Source organism: Syngnathus scovelli, chromosome 13, assembly GCF_024217435.2.
Source record: "Syngnathus scovelli strain Florida chromosome 13, RoL_Ssco_1.2, whole genome shotgun sequence".
NCBI lineage: Eukaryota > Metazoa > Chordata > Actinopteri > Syngnathiformes > Syngnathidae > Syngnathus > Syngnathus scovelli.
In genome coordinates this window covers 10,829,014-10,845,949 of record NC_090859.1, presented here as the reverse complement: position 1 = coordinate 10,845,949, position 16,936 = coordinate 10,829,014, and the positions used below count along the sequence as shown (strand labels likewise).

The 16,936-nt window shown below is 41.5% G+C and overlaps 1 protein-coding gene and 2 long non-coding RNA genes across 5 annotated transcripts in view; 2 read left to right on the top strand and 1 right to left on the bottom strand.

Moving 5' to 3' along the window:
* The window catches only part of unc5cb (unc-5 netrin receptor Cb), a 123,598-nt gene that overhangs the window by 68,858 nt on the left and 37,804 nt on the right, over window positions 1–16,936 (top strand). The window lies entirely within an intron of this gene.
* On the top strand, window positions 4,358–7,288 carry LOC125979639 (uncharacterized). Its single transcript, XR_011087993.1, has 2 exons — window positions 4,358–4,648; window positions 5,218–7,288. It is a non-coding gene; the product is annotated as an uncharacterized lncRNA (long non-coding RNA).
* LOC125979645 (uncharacterized) lies at window positions 7,355–10,033 on the bottom strand. Its single transcript, XR_011087992.1, has 3 exons — window positions 9,832–10,033; window positions 8,110–8,985; window positions 7,355–8,007 (listed from the first exon to the last, which is right to left on the bottom strand). It is a non-coding gene; the product is annotated as an uncharacterized lncRNA (long non-coding RNA).

The window sequence follows — 16,936 nt, the reverse complement described above, 5'->3', positions numbered from 1 at the left end:
TGTTCGCCCAGCGTCTGCGTTGAAATAAATAAACGGCAAAGAAACATGGAAAAAAAAATCTTTTGATTCCACCAATCTCTTAAGTGGTAATGGACTGACTGGATACTGTTTTAATGTTTCATATTTTTATTACCGCTTTAGTGAGTGCTGTCATTTTCATGACTTGTTTTGCTAATGAAACTTGATTTTTTTTTAACAATGGATCTGTCCTCTCTAATCAATAATTCACCAATTCTTTCCAAGAAAGCAGCGTTGCCATTGAACTTGATTTCACCAACTAATCGGCGGGATTAGGCCACTCATAAATCAATTGTCAAAGTCATTAAAAAAAAAAAAAGTTTTCCAATGCCCCATTACTTGGTAGTCAGTACTAAAGTGTTATGGCAATACATCCAGTATTATCGTCATAAACACCAGGAAAAGAGCAAACGTATTTTCTTACAATGCGGATCATTTGTCTCCACGTTTACGTCGTTACTTTTTGTTAAAAAACAAATTCTTTTGCCAAAAGCCTCCAGCTACTGGCAAAATTCTTTTCCTGCCGCCTGTATGAGTGATACTCATGTTGCTTGAAACTCACCCCAGAAAGAGTGCATTATTTATTCTCCAGTTTCCCTTCTCTAACTCTGGAGATTTGTTCAGAACATAGTGCAACTTTACTTTCGAGATGTAATGCATCGATACATGGCTGGGTGAAATCTGCTTTTAAGTTTACAGTGACGCCGAGTCAGCGATTCTCTTTGGCATGGTCCGATTATTCTTGTATTGATGCTTTGCAATGGTGACTAATCCTCATACCATAGACAACGGCTGGAAGTCCTAAGAGTAAACCGTCTGGATGGTCTGCTCTTTTTGTTAACATGTTTAGTCAAGTCTGTTGAGATGAGCTTAGTGCGTTTTTGTCCCCCCCCCCCCCGAGAGCGACGCTGTGATCTGCGACAGAGCCCGCAGAGGCACCGGCCTCCCATCAGATCAAGTACCACTAATTAACTTGTTTAAACAAACCAAGGAGCGAGAGTCAAGAGAAAAGCTTTCAGTCTGGTTTTGAAAAAGCCATTAAAAGGCAGCTGAACTCAGTGACACAAACCGGGGTCGGCGTTTAGTCTTATCGACGGCCCGGAACCTGAAGCTTTTGTGTTGTGTGTGTTTATGTGGCAAGAGGAGGGAAGATTATGGCGCTCTGTGTTTATAGTGGACGCCGGACAGGAACGACAGACTTTTGCTGAAGTCTCCCAGATGTGAGCAAGGTGACCTTTGACCTCCCCGCGTGTCGAGTGTGATATTGTCGTCTATGATCAAAATCTACTTTCTGACCTACCTGTGTATTTCTGCATGTAATTTGCCAGTTGGTGAAAAGCGCGATGCGATTCTCGTGCGGTCGTCAGGGCGGTCGCGGGCAACGCTAACGAGCTCATTTAACCGCCACGGCAACAGCTTCAGGAAGTTGCACGTCCCCTTTCGTCTTTGTTGTTTGTGATCATCGGCAATTTAATTAGACGGAGCCGCTTAATAATAGAAACATTCAGGTTGAATGGAAGCGCAATCTCCATGGGGATGTCGGACACACACACACACACACACACACACACACACGTATATATACACTAGCATAATTGGGTTGGAAGTTCAGGTCAAATCAGCTTGTGAAATCAATCCTTAGTAAATGTTATTCTAATATCCTAGTCTATATTCTTAAAGTAAGTCTTTAAGTAAGCGTGTCTTCCTAGACCTGAGCCGGACCGAAAGCCATGTCAGACTCGCTGGGGCGCCTCGGCGTGATGCATGGTCTTCATTTCCCCCCCGTGGCCCGTCTCCCGCTCCCCGCTTCCACCGTGAGACAGACGGCGGAAATGAATGGTGGGGAAGTCATCTCCCACGTTGCCATTGTCTCCACCCGCCGTGCATTGGAATTAACACATTTATTAAAGTGCTGGGTTGAGACCTCCACTTATTGCGTTGCCAAGCGGCGCAGGCCAGGGGTTGCTCGTCATGAGAAAATTGAATTAAAAATGCTGAATGGGTGAATGAAAAGGTTGTTAGATTGTAATTGGGAAAAACTAACAGTCATTAGAGTGCAATGGCGTCATGAGTTTGATTTGCTCTGTGACCACAGAGCTTAAATCACCTTTCCCCATTGAAATGAATGGAAATGCCATTCATCGGTTCCAAAATTAAACCCCTCACAAATTGTAGTAATGCATTTTTGCAGTCTTTCATATTAACTCGGAATTGGTTTGAAGAAACCAAAGGTGACAGCAAAGGTGATTTTATCTGCTGAAGTTTGACGACCCGAGATCAACTCCTGACAGGTCCATTAGCATAGGTATGCGCTAAAATATGCTCCTTGGCATATTTAAGCCTTCCAACAGTCTGGCCAGTCACAACCAGCTGTCAGCATTTTTTTTTTTTTCTTCTTCAGGGAGCTCATACAGGAGGACGATGTTAGAAATTCTTGCTTCATGATTGGATCAGCTCATGAGTCTTAACAGCACTTCCCGTGGTTTTTGATTAGACCCTGCAGACTGTGAAGCTACTGTAGCGTAGACCCTTTGTGCGCTCTCATTTCCTGCCCCGTGTCTCCAGGCTGGGAGGTAAATAGCAGACGCTTTCATTCTGAGGCCGAGCCGCCCGCGTCTCGTCACCCTCTGGCTTCATTTTCTCCTGCGCCGGCTCGATGTCATGTCTCGGGGGCACCTCATCTCCTGTCCCTTTGCACTTGGTCTTCATCAGCCCCTCCCCTCAAAGCCTTTGGGCTACAACATTCTAATGGAGACCACTTACATCTCCTTTTAAATCTTAACACTGCTGGTTAACCCCGTATTGATGTACCGAGACGCCCCGCCCCCCGGGCTTCATCAGCCGTTGGAGCAAAGACAGATCCGGTTCGCAGACAAAGAAAAATAATGATCTCCATCCATCAAAAGCTGAACAGAGCTGCGTTGTTTTTTTCTTTTCAGGCCTTCCGGTGTTTAACGTGTTTCACCTTGCCGTCCGTTTATTTGCGTCGCTGCTTTAAATGCTTGAGGCAACCAGGTCAAGGATCCAGGTCAAACGTTCGCTTGTCTCTTTTGAGGGTTACGGCTTGTAGATTCGAAATGGTTTCGGGTCCAAGGATCCTTAACGGGCGATGTGGTAAATAAGCCAAGCCCAATTCACTGCTTTGTGTTTTAGTTCCAAGATACGACTTGCGGAATGTCCGGAGCCTCCAGTTTGAGAAGCGCTCCTGTAGATAATGCAGATGTTAGCTGATGATTGATTTTCTTCATCAGGCCAGATGCTGGCCATACAAGCGTACAACAGAGCCCGAAAAACCATCAAGCCGCTCTCTTCTTCCCCTCAGGCTAAGGGAGCTTTATGTAGTCCAGAAACGCTTGTCCAAATATCTAATAAGCCATCTTTAGGTCTTTAGGCTACATCCCACCTTCATCTCCCTCATACCTCTCGCTCCCCTGAGGCTTTTGCATCAAAGGAAATGTGTTTACCCAAAGGATCATACGCAATATCCCCGCTCAAGCGCGTCCGTTGGTATTCCCGGAGTATATCCGCACGACAGGTGGCCTCCCCCCACCCCCCTCCCTCCAATAAAACCCACAAGTTTGCTGCGGTCCTTTCAAGGGCCGGCCATACGTATCCTTTTACCCCGGGCAACGTTGGCCTCCCTGGTCTGGGACATGTTAGCAAGCTGCCAAATGAAAGGGGATAAATCACGCAAATGAAAACAAATAGAGCCGGGGCTAATTAAAAGCATTTGGGCTGCTCTGAAAACATATTTGGTGGTGCTCCCGGAAACATATGTTCCTCCTGGGGTCTTCTGAAAGGGAACAGTGTTTGCCCCCCCCCGTTTCTTTTCCTTTACTTGTCATGAATTTTGTGCACACGCACAAAAAAAAGATACCGCAACTCAATGCTGTGTTTTTGTGTGTGGTTGATTTGTGCTCACTTACTAATTTGGTTTTTCTTCTCTCTCTCCCACGCTCTTCATATTTTCCTGACGCTTCCGTCGCAAACAAAGGTAAGTGTATTCAGAAACTTTTTTTTAACCTTTTGTCTGCACAGTAAGAACTACGGAAGAGGATTAGGGCCAGTGAAGAAAAAAAAAACGAGGGGTGACTGGATTCTGACTTTTTTTCTCAGAATTCTGACTTTATTCTCAGAATTCTGACTTTAAAGTCAGAATTCCGACTTTATTCTCAGAATTCTGACTTTAAAGTCAGAATTCCGACTTTAAAGTCAGAATTCTGAGAATAAAGTCAGAATTCTGACTTTAAAGTCAGAATTCCCAATTTCTTACTTTAAAGTCAGAATTCTGACTTTATTCTCAGAATTCTGACTTTAAAGTCGGAATTCTGACTTTATTCTCAGAATTCTGACTTTATTCTCAGAATTCTGACTTTAAAGTCAGAATTCCGACTTTAAAGTCAGAATTCTGAGAATAAAGTCAGAATTCTGACTTTAAAGTAAGAATTCCGACTTTAAAGTCAGAATTCTGAGAATAAAGTCAGAATTCTGACTTTATGGCGTGGGGTGGCGGAGGGAAAGTCAGCGTGGTGTGGTTTTGACCAGCGAGGACATTATGTCGTCAACGAGTGACTTTTTGCGTGCCAGAGGATTGCCGGAGGACGTCATTTCACTCTTGGAGGAGCAGGGGGTGAGTAAATAAAGCATTGAGTTCATTTTGGTGACTGTTGCGTATATAACTGGCTCCGTGTAGCATGTAGCTCCGTTGCTAATTGATAGCTCTTGACGGGATGCGCCGCATTTACACGTAAAGAAGCATTATGCGTATTTGTGTACATTCAGTAGTCAGTTTTATTAAACCGATGACGTAATGTACGATTATAAATATATATATATATATACATACACGTCACGGCAACGTCACAAAGCGTTGGTAAAACATCGCGACTCGCGTCATCAAACCACTTATATGCCTTGCTGACTCCATACCATAATCCGTGGCTAGCTCATTTTAAGTATGTACACACTCACATTAAGTCAACTGATGATTGAAATAGTGCATAAAATGAAATAGTGCATAAAATGAAATAAAAAAACACATAGACTTCAGGTATAAATGTGGTTTAATAAATTCTTAAAGATTAAACAGTTGCAACATGTTTGTCGAGTGTGGATTTGATTTACCATAAGTATTATATTTGTGCTTCATTCTTTCAAATTGATTCTGTGTGACGGATATTTTTTTCAATCATCGTGCAGATTGACAGTGATGTCATCACACTGATGGACGATGCCACTCTTGCCAATTACATCCCTCGCTATGGAGACCGCATTGCACTCTTTAATTTTTGCAAGACGAAACAGCCTACATCCAAAAGAAAAAACGGACTTTTAGAAAAACTACGTGAAAAAATGAAACTCAGGAAAGATAGTGACAAAGAGGACACCACCTCAAAGACACAACCACAAGAGACAAAGAAGCAGAAAACAACAAGAAATATTGCAATCGGATGGATACACAGTGATGGAAAGATGACCAAACAGGTGAGGGAGAAGCAGGGAGGGGGTACCAGAAAACTTCAAATGTCCACAGAAGCTGGGTTGAAAGACATTCTCAAGGAAGGAAAAAACCTATTTTTCCCAGATGGAATTTCTCCCAAAGGATCACAATTAGACTTTGAGTTCGAGGTTTGGGATTTCAAACAAAACTGCCTCACTGATGACACCTGCCATTCCATCGGCTATATGTACGAGGCTGCAAAGCTAACATTGCTGCGTTTTTACATTGCAACAAGACCAAAAGACAACCAAGATGATGTCCACACACACAAGGAAGTTACGTCAGACAATGGCAGTGAATACAATGCCGCGGAAAGTGACAAGGTCTCTGTTTATTCAAATGAAGTCTACCAGCCATTCAACATTTCTGTTGATTCGGAAATTACCTTTGGTCCCACATATGACACAGAGGAAGATACAGAAGTCACAATGATCTACGATGGTCCTGCTATGCCCCTCAATCTACCTGATCCACAGGATGTGTTGACTATAACTGTCCACTCCACTGACACATTGAATGATATGATAAGAGCATTCTGTACAGAGGAAATATTGAACAAAACACTCAGTGTGAAACGCATACTCCCAGATGATAGAGAAGAAGCAGGTGTTGGGTCTGGAGTACTGAGAGATGTTCTCACCTGTTTCTGGCAGGAATTCTATGACCGATGCACCCTTGGTACATCAATTAAAGTGCCATTTATCCGTCATGATTTTTCTGCAGCAAAGTGGAAAGCAGTTGGGAGAATACTTATAAAAGGTTACCAAGATTGTTGCTATTTCCCAAACAAACTTGCATTTCCTTTCCTCGAGCAAGTGCTTTTCAACTGTGTCTACAGTGATCCAAGGGCCCACTTTCTGCAGTTTGTGAGCAGCCAGGAGCGTGACGTTTTGATGGACGCAATGAAGGACTTTTCAGAAGTGGACCAAGATGATCTTGTGGAAGTTCTTGACAGCTATGGGTGTAGAAAGAGAATCACACCTGAAACCTTTCCCACAATACTGCAGGAAATAGCGCACAAAGAGCTTGTCCAAAAGCCCATGTTTGTTATTGACTGCTGGAGGGAGGTTACTTTTCACCATGACTTCATAAGTCCTGACGCACTTAACAAGTTGTGCTCTGACTTGCAACCTACTTCCAAAAAGGTCTGCCAACTGCTGACATTTCCAAATGATTTAACCTCAAAGCAGAAGGAAGTGGTAAATCATCTGAAAAGGTTCATCAGGGAGTTGGATGAACTCAAGCTTCAGAAATTTCTCCGGTTTTGCACAGGATCTGATCTTATTGTCACCGACACCATCCTTGTAGAGTTTCAACAAATGACAGAGTTTAGTAGAAGACCAGTGGGGCACACATGTGGAAAGGTTTTGTACATTGCTGACAGCTATGAAAATTTCCCAGACTTCCGATCAGAATTCAATGCCGTTCTCGAAAGCAATATCTGGGTCATGGATATTGTTTAATTCTGTCAATAACATAATTATCCGTTGTAAGTTGCATCAACACAACATATTTTGTTCACTGTTCTTATTGGTCAAATAGAAACAAACTTTATATTTGTTCCTTCACTGTTTTTAGAATTGTATAGAAACAGCTTGCATTTGGTATTGTTTATTATATAAAAATTCTAGGGTTTTATTAAAATGACCCAAGATGTTATGCATAACCGTTGGATGGTTGTTTTCAGCAGCTACATAGTATTAAGTGAATGCTTCTGTAAAAAACAGTAGTAATATTCTATTGCATTCAATAAACTCACTCTTCATCCACTATGTATTTCCTGACTGCACCTGAATGTTGGTATTTAAAAATAAACTATTATGTTGTACAGATGACTTCCAATGAAAAGACAATTTTTAATATACAAGTAATACATATTTAAGCAGTCAATTTCAGGACATTTCAAGCAAAATGTAACATCTTTGTTTTTGTTAGTCACAAATGGAAAAAAATAACCATAGATCAGGTAAGCATAGTTAAAAAAATAATAATTTTGCAATGAATTATTCTGGAAAATTTGGGTCATTAAGGAATATTCAAAGGTCAAGAAGGCATTGTAAGACTAAAAAAACATAGTAACTGAGTATATAGGCTACTGATTAAAAAAAATCTGAAAAATTATTTTCTGAGGAGTTTATATGTTCATTACATCAATACGCTTGTCAAACAATCTTCAGTAATTCCTCTCTCAACGTAAGATACAAGTCACTTGCATGCAATGGATCTGATGGAGCGTGCCATTCATTTTCCTCCATTAGCAGACAACACAGTTCAAATACAGTTTCATCGCAAGGAAACTGGCATTTTGGAGTGCACTCTTCCATACATGCAGTGATATCTTGCATTCCAGTGGGTTTCAGTCGATCCTCGGCACTGTGCATGGCAGGGAATGAATACATGACGACTGGCCGGCCTGAAGCTGTATCACCGTTCGACCTTGGTCTTATTTTGTGTGAGTTCCATGTGTTCACAACTTCATCCAGCTCATCCTACACAAGAGCAGCATAGTTAAGTATTTAAGTACATTATTTTTTACTACTCATTTATTCATTTCAAATTCAAAAACATGATGGGGAGATAAAATATTTTACCTGCACAAGATTAAGAAAGCAGAACTGGATAAGACTTTTATCCAGAAAATCTCCTGTGTAGTGACCATCCTCCTGAAAAGTTTGAAATAAATTAATCCAGAACTGTGCGCTCTGTTTGCGAAGGATGGACCACCACCCTTCAATGCGCTGATTGGCAGTACTTCTCCCATAAAGAAAACTTTTCTCCCCAGCAAAATTGTCAGAGTGGTTTTGTCGCAAAAACACTTGCATCTGTTCAACACAGCCATTTTCTGTGCCTCTGTCTGCACGGATCCTCTCTGGACATCCACCAATGCGCGAAACTGTTTTGATGAAATAACTTGCAATCACCTTGGGATCATTGTTTGTGGTATAGGCCTCTGCCCATAACACATACCGGCTAAACCCATCAATACAACCATTGATGCAAATCCCATAGGGTTTTAATTTATCATAGCCATCCATGTGCCAAAGAGCATTTGGGCCTCGACAGCTGTACTGACGTCTTCTAAGGCGTCGTGCTCTTCTTAATTCTACGCCGACTGGGTCAACCAATTTTATAATTTGTCTTATTGTATCTTGTGAGACAACAAATCCTTTTTGAATCGCACGTAGATGAAGCCAGCGATAACCTTGCATCTGGCCACAAGTCAGGATTTCATGCTGGACAAAAGCCAACACATCTCCCAGGTCCGACTGATTCTTTCTTCGGAACAGACCAAGTCTTTTACAAGTTCTCTTCAGAGTCCGAATACTTATAATAGTCTGAGCATTATGTGCTAAAACTGCAAGTATTTCCTTGTTGCTGAATGCAAGTCTAAAGCATAGCTTGATTAAGTCATCCAAATCCGGCTTTTCAGGCACTGGTTGAGTTGCACCCTCCATCAGTCACTTTATCTGCACAACAAAGAAAAAACAATTACAATTTGTCAAACAACAGTGGGCATTTTGAAAACATGACTTTATGACAGTATGCTTATTGTAGAAAGTTGTTTTTAATAATAATGTTCTCACCCCTGATACAATGTCAGGTGTAACTTCACTAAACAAGTCTCATCCAGTGAGTAAATAAAGACGTGCGTGTGTGCATGATTATACTTCAAATGATGTAACCTTGAATTGTGGCACGTAGAATCTCTACTCTTAAACAACAGCGTGATCAGTGTATTGAGTTAAATTTAAGGTTCAATGATAGTGCAGCCGGCCACAATCAGCAAGGCATCGTTTATGCCGCGAGTCGTTGTGCTTTAGCGACTCTTTGTGACGTGTGTGTGTGTGTGTATGTGTATGTAAGTATATATATATATATATATATATATATATATATATATATATATATATATATATATATATATATATATATATATATATAAAATCGTATATTACGTCATCGGTTTTATGAAACTGACTACTGAAAGTACAAAAATAAGCATAATGCTTCTTTACATGTAAATGCGGCGCATTCCGTCAAGAGCTATCAATTAGCAACGGAGCTACATGCTACACGGAGCCAGTTATATACGCAACAGTCACCAATATGAACACAATGCTTTATTTACTCACCCCCTGCTCGGTTTAATAAAACTGACTACTGAATGTACAAAAATACGCATAATGCTTCTTTACGTGTAATTGAGGCGCATCCCGTCAAGAGCTATCAATTAGCAACGGAGCTACATGCTACACGGAGCCAGTTATATACGCAACAGTCACCAAAATGAACTCAATGCTTTATTTACTCACCCCCTGCTCCTCCAAGAGTGAAATGACGTCCTCCGGCAATCCTCTGGCACGCAAAAAGTCACTCGTTGACGACATAATGTCCTCGCTGGTCAAAACCACACCACGCTGACTTTCCCTCCGCCACCCCACGCCATAAAGTCAGAATTCTGACTTTATTCTCAGAATTCTGACTTTAAAGTCGGAATTCTTACTTTAAAGTCAGAATTCTGACTTTATTCTCAGAATTCTGACTTTAAAGTCGGAATTCTGACTTTAAAGTCAGAATTCTGAGAATAAAGTCAGAATTCTGAGAATAAAGTCAGAATTCCGACTTTAAAGTCAGAATTCTGAGAATAAAGTCAGAATTCTGACTTTAAAGTAAGAAATTGGGAATTCTGACTTTAAAGTCAGAATTCTGACTTTATTCTCAGAATTCTGACTTTAAAGTCGGAATTCTGACTTTAAAGTCAGAATTCTGAGAATAAAGTCGGAATTCTGACTTTAAAGTCAGAATTCTGAGAATAAAGTCAGAATTCTGAGAAAAAAAGTCAGAATCCAGTCACCCCTCGTTTTTTTTTTCTTCACTGGCCCTAATCCTCTTCCGTAAAGAACACAAATTATTTATACATGGATGTTTTTAAATACTCCACCGCAGGTTCCAGATTTGAGGTCATGTTAGTTTGCAGAATAGTTTTGTGCAATTACAGTATAACTTTTTGCGGTCTGTTAATTTTGAGTGTAATTTCACTGTCATCCACAAGATGGCAGCACACTGTTTTACACTGTGCTGAAAATGATTCAACGCTAAATTCTCTGTAACCCTGCTTTTTATGTCTACAAAAAGCTGAGTTGTACATTAATTTCCTACGCCATCATTGCATTACGAGTTGCTGACATGTTACTCCAGTGCGAGCGAGGCAATAGCAGTTAAGAGGTTCACATAAACAGTCAGATCCCCGCTGGTTCATAAACAAACTCTCCATTTTCCGGTTCGGGCCTCAGAAAGTTTCTCGCGGCGCAACCAGAAGCAGCGGCTTCGCTCCCTGGCCCGCCAAAATGGATCAGCTGGAGGAGGGAAAACAGGAAGGCTCGCTGACCCGTGGACTAGTTCAATTAGCATTTGCTAGGGACACCTCCTCTCAGCAGTGACTAGCTTCTATGTGTGTGTGTGTGTGTGTGTGTGCATTCTGTGGGTATAACTGCACGTCGGCCATGAAATATTAAAACATACGGCTGAGAGTGCAGTGAGGTTGAACCCCTCGTTCCCCTCCCTCATCAAAAATAAAAGAATGGTGCGTAATGTATTTGGAAGACGGCAAGAAGGCTGGCTCATTTGATAGCCATGCTATTTAAATAGAGACAACGGACACAGCATTAGGTACACCAGTTGCCGAGTCTCAATTAAATTATAGTTCAGAGTTTTCACATGAGAACACGAGAGATTAAAACACCTGCCGCAGCCCGAGAGCCGCCCGGACGCAATGAGCGAGCGCGTGTTTGCGAAATAAGGGTCAGAGGTGAGCAAGTTGAGTCGGTTCGCTCGTAATGGCTTTAACCTCTGACTACCAGCGCTGACCCGAGCCGTCTTTTAATGCGGCGTGACTGACGGCTGGGCGGCGGCCTGCATTCTTTGCGTCCTTTGTTCCGAGATTGATGCTACTCGTGCGCTCCGAGTGATTGACAAGTTTTGCGGCTTTTCTTACAACTTGGAACTGAATATAGCTTCTCTATACAAGAATACTTTAAGTAACATTTACTTGCAGGCATGTATTTATTTATTCTACCATCTTTGGCAAACTGAGTCACTTCCAGTAGTTGTGAAACTCTTCTTTGCTTCTCGTGACTGTGTTATACTGCCCCTTGTGGCCAACTCGTGCACAGAAGGAGCCCAAGGCACCAGTGAAAAAAAATAATAACCGATAAAGGCACTCAAATATCATTAAAAGGAATTTCGACCTGCTTGTAAAAGCGTATCATGATGATGGGGATGATGTAAAAGTGTATTTCTGCCAAGCTCCAGTTTGCGCTCGCACAGCAGGCAGCAGCTTTTCCGCTAATGGAGCAAGAGGACTTGAAATATGACTAATTGTCGCATCTATTTCGCTCATAAACGCGCCCCTTGTTTTGGAGGGAGGAAACCAAACCGCTATTGATGTTTCCCCGGCATATTGCTTTTTACATATTTAAAATACATGGCTGTGAGGAGGAACTCGGCGCTATGTGGGAGGTGTGGGAAGAACATCTGCTCCAGCCTGTTGCAAAAAAAAAAATAAAAAGAGCTCCGAGGTGCCGAGTGAGACGTGCGATTGAAAATGCTTCCTGAACTGACCTCATCAACGTGTGTGCTGAGGCTTGAAGACTCTTACAAAGGTCACGACCTTTAATACCACTGTCTAGGTCTTCAGCAGCAGCTGTTGTCTGCGTGCTGCAGAAGCGGAGATGTTGGATCATTTGGATTCAGTATGTTGATGATTGGGCCTTTAATGACATTGATCGGAAGTGAGGAAAAATGCTTCCGTCATCATTAGGCGTTACCCCACTTCAATTATATATTTTTTTGCGAAACAAGGCTGCTGGTGAGGCACATAGGTTGTGTGCTGTGCGGGCGATGTGTTACTTTGCACATGAGTGTGTAGGCGTTTTGTCGAGGCGGATGGCAGCAGACGCCAGCTAATGTACAGGCCTATAAAAGCTAATGGATCCAGTGGGGATGGCAACGCTGATATGAAACTTAGAGGGGTGCTCTTGAGGTATATTGCCTTTAATATGCAATGTTGACGCCACATGGTGCGTGCTAAGCAAGTTTAGTGCAAAAAGCCACAATATGGCTCGGCTGTATTCAAATAGATGCGAGGAAATACTAGAACTGACTCTCAATGCTGTTTTTCTGTTTCGGTAGCATTTCCATCTTCAAATATTCTAATGTGTTTAGAAACATATGTCTGAATTCACTTTATCATTGTTTTGCATTTTCGGATCACGTTGCGGTACTCCATTCCACGTCTCCGGCACAACATCGGTCGTACTATATATTATATAGTGTACTGTTTTGCTTGAAGCTTAATTGCAACAAGCTTGCTTTGTTGTCATGCTTTCAACTAATTAGTGACTAATGCGAAGTGACAGTAAATGCCACTGGTAGCGCTTCTTTCACTGCAGTGTCAAGTAGAAACCTTTCATGTTGCGGGATTATTTGTGACCTAATTTGATGAGCCACGACACGCGTTTCAAAAGTGATTAAAATGAAATATCCAAAACACAAGTCCTTACGCCCCCATTAATAATTAACAAAAAAATATAATGATAATAATAAAATCAATGATCAATTATAATGCTTATAATTATATTATGTATTATTATTTATTTTATTTTATTATTTTTATTATATTATTTCAAGCAATAATAATGGTAATATTAGTCACAATGATAAAAAAATCATGACGATATTAACAGCTATATTATTTTGTCATTGCTAAGTTCGGAGGAAGGGCTGATTATTTTAATCATAAGAATTCGAGAAGCAAGCCTCTCTATTTGATTCTGTTTTTGAATTACTCATTGGCTTGTTTTGTTTTCAACACCTGCTTTGGAAACACAGTTCAGCGGTGCGGAAAAGCCCGACAGAAGCCTGCCGGAGGGTTGCGGATCACAGGCAAAGTCAAATATTTGGGAACGAGGCGGCCGAGAGGCGCACGCCTGAGATCTTTTCATCCCCCGCAGATGGAAATCTGTGTGTCTGTCAGAATGGATAGAATGCTGGGAAGAATAAGACAATAAACAAGCGAAAGAAAAAACAAGTGATTACGATATCAAGTATTGGATTACGTTTGTAATATTGTCTACCATTCGAAAGCGAACACTCGATATCGCTGCAATGCCATCCCGGCGCCATTTTGTAGGAAATCATAAAATAATAATAATAAAGTAAGGCACTAAAATGTAATATGGCGCTTTGGCTTCCTCCTGGATATTCTCTTATGTTCAACTTATTTTATCAACTTATTAACTCAAATATAGCCTCACATGAAAACAGAAATCAGACGAAATTGGCTTTTTTTGTTTTTTTACAATATATGAAAGATGTGAATTTAACATGAATTTAAAAAAATATATATTGCAATGAATGAGACATAATTATTTCAAAAGATTGGAGGTGACTGGAGGTCACCACACAACCCTGCCAAGGTTTCATAAAGCAAGATTGTCGCTCTTGTGGTAAACAATGAGCCAGACGAGATAAGTCGCATTTGATGTCTTTGAATGTTCTTAAATATGTAGCAGCTCCATTTCTGCTTTGGCTGTATCTGCACAAGCTTCAATATGAGCCAGATAATTGGCTTCACTTGCTTTGTGTCCAGCCGCTGTCATCCCCGTTTTTTTCTATTTATTTATTTTTTTAGTGCTTTCCAGATCTGCCACCAGGGAAAGTCATAGACACGCTAACTGTGGAGATGAGAAGAGGCAGCCTTCCACTTATTAGACTGCCACGCTATCTGTCCAGCTATCTTTTTCCGTCTCGGACGAAGCAAAGTTATTTGCATCGCCACCAACCCGCACGGGTGGTGTAATGTTGCTCGGCTTATATCGGCGACGGGGGCTCCGTCCTTGGAAGTGGGTCATCTAGCGGACGGGCTGGAAGACAGAGCGATGCCCTCAGCCTTACCGCCGATCATTAATGCATGAGACGCGTAGTGTCCTGTTCCACTCGAGAGAAAAGGTCAAAGCCACGGGAGACGGCAGAGGGGTGGTAACATGAGGCCCCCCCCAAAAAAAGAAACAAAAAAAGGCGTTGCTTGTTTTGGTTGGCGCGTCCGTCAGGGAAAGTACTTAATAATACAGTGCCTATTCGCAGCGCTTCACTTTTTCCACATTTTATGTTAAAGCTTTATTCCCAGAGAAAGTTCCAGTCCGTCCTGTAATTGGTGGCTATCTGCAAAATTGAGTGACCATATTAAAATAATATTCGCAGTCACATATGATTAGTATTGTGGCCAAGGCCCGACCGATTAACCAGACAGCACATTTGATCTGTTGATAAATTTTATACATAGATTTGTTAAAACACAATTCTTAAATGTATCTGAATGTAAACAGTAGAGCAACAACTGCAGACAGAAAATTTACCAACGCTCACTGGCATATATTCTTTATCCTCTTTAAAAAATTGCTATTTTGTTTTATAAGTAAAATATTCGTTATTTTTCCTTGAAAAACATCAATCTTTTCCCCCCTGAAACATTTTGCTGTTCATTTCTCACATTTGTAAGTTGATTTGAAATGTAAGCATTATTTATCGGGATATTTGGTTAATTAAGCATGCACCGAGACAAATTGACCCAGCAACATGATTAATCATGTGCTATTGCATTGGATTGCATTTCATAAAATGGCCAGTAAGCTTATTTATGAGCATACGTGGCTGTTTGTGCATACATGTGAGCCTGTTTGAAAATATACACGATGGACGAGCGTCTGATTTGGGACCCCGACTCCCTCGCCGATCAATAACTGCATTTGTGTTGACTTCGGGAAGCTACCTATCGATTTGATTCTTAAGACGCATTAAAATCAGCTGTTTACATGACACACTCTCCCTTTGCCCATTAACAAGAAGCGGGAGCCTTGTTAATGCCTGCAGACGGCTGCCCGCTTTATTATTTCGCTCCATCACAGTTATTATGGGATGTCGAAGCTTCAGTTTATCCTGCTGTGAAAAATCACTGATGTGAATATTTACAAATGGTTACTGTTTAACCATGGTGTTCTTATTAATATTGTGAATGTGGGATAAGAAATACATAATGACATTCATCAGTTTTTTTTTATTATCAATCTCAGGCGCTGCTATTTTGTCTTTTACCGCCCCCTACTGTCGACAGAAGTTGACGTCAAGTAGCCCTCGTAATGCTAATGTCACAGCTTACCTGCTTTCTGGATTTAATGTGGGCACTCTATCTGTCTGCATGTGTTGCTCCACCACTTGTGTTCAAATATTAATTCCTTAACCGGTGCTATTAGTTAGCATGCGCATGATGTTTTGCGTTGTTTATGAACATGGAAATCGGCGAACGATGAGTGTTAAAATCCCACGAGCCAGCCAAGCGAGCTCCACTCAAGCGTGGCTCTGTAAATGGTTGTTGTGGCTGCGAGCTGGACATGTTGTGGCTGCTTCGTTTGCATCCACAGGGGCGGAAGGTCGGGGAGAGGGGGGCGGGTGGTACCTTGCTTGCTTTCAGCGGCTGGCTGGTCTTGAGCAGGAGGGGTGGGGGTAGAAGAAGTGGTGGTGATTTGGGGGGTTGCCATACTTGCTCCTCGTTGCCCCGCCATTATACGTGGTTGACCTATTTCACTGGCTCGGAGGGACACGGGCGAAATCACAGGCTGACAGTGGTCCCCTGGTGAGTGGAGCTGGGTGTGTGATTCCCTAATGCAGTCACGCCCTTGCACACACACACACACATGGTTCCCTACTACCAAAGTGTCTCTAACACATGCATTAACAGGTGTGATGTATTTTAACCCTTTTCCATCTCAGATATACAATTTTGTAAGAACGATATTGTACCAAAAGAATTATTGCACGCTCGTGAGCCATTGTGGCTTGCTCACGCAGCCTTCTGCTAGAGAGTGTTGGTATTAGCCTGGAGTAGCCTCAACAGAAGCTTTCCACAAATGCCATCGATCTGCCAGTTTACTCTATGAGAGTGCCAATGGGAACATGATAGTCTGTTTGGGATGTATGCAGCTGATGTATTTTCCTCTGCAAGGTGTGGCTTGAAGGCTTTTGCTGTTTGTATTCAAGCAAACTTTTGGAAGTCTGCTAGCTAAATGCTAACACACACTGCAAAAGCCATAGGTGGGCTAAGATCACTAGCGTTGATATAGCGGTACATTTAACGACAACGGTGTAGCAACACATACTGACAGACAATCTAACAAACCTAACAGGGGTAAATTCTTTATCCTGTGTAAAAAAAAAAAAAAATATTACTCCAGATTTTGGATGAACTTTTTAGTTATGATCATAATGCGCAAACTCTTTCATTTTTCACACTTGATTTTATTATGTTATTACTGCTACTTTCTAATTACCATTTATAGTGTGCTAGTTTTCTTTCAAAAACAT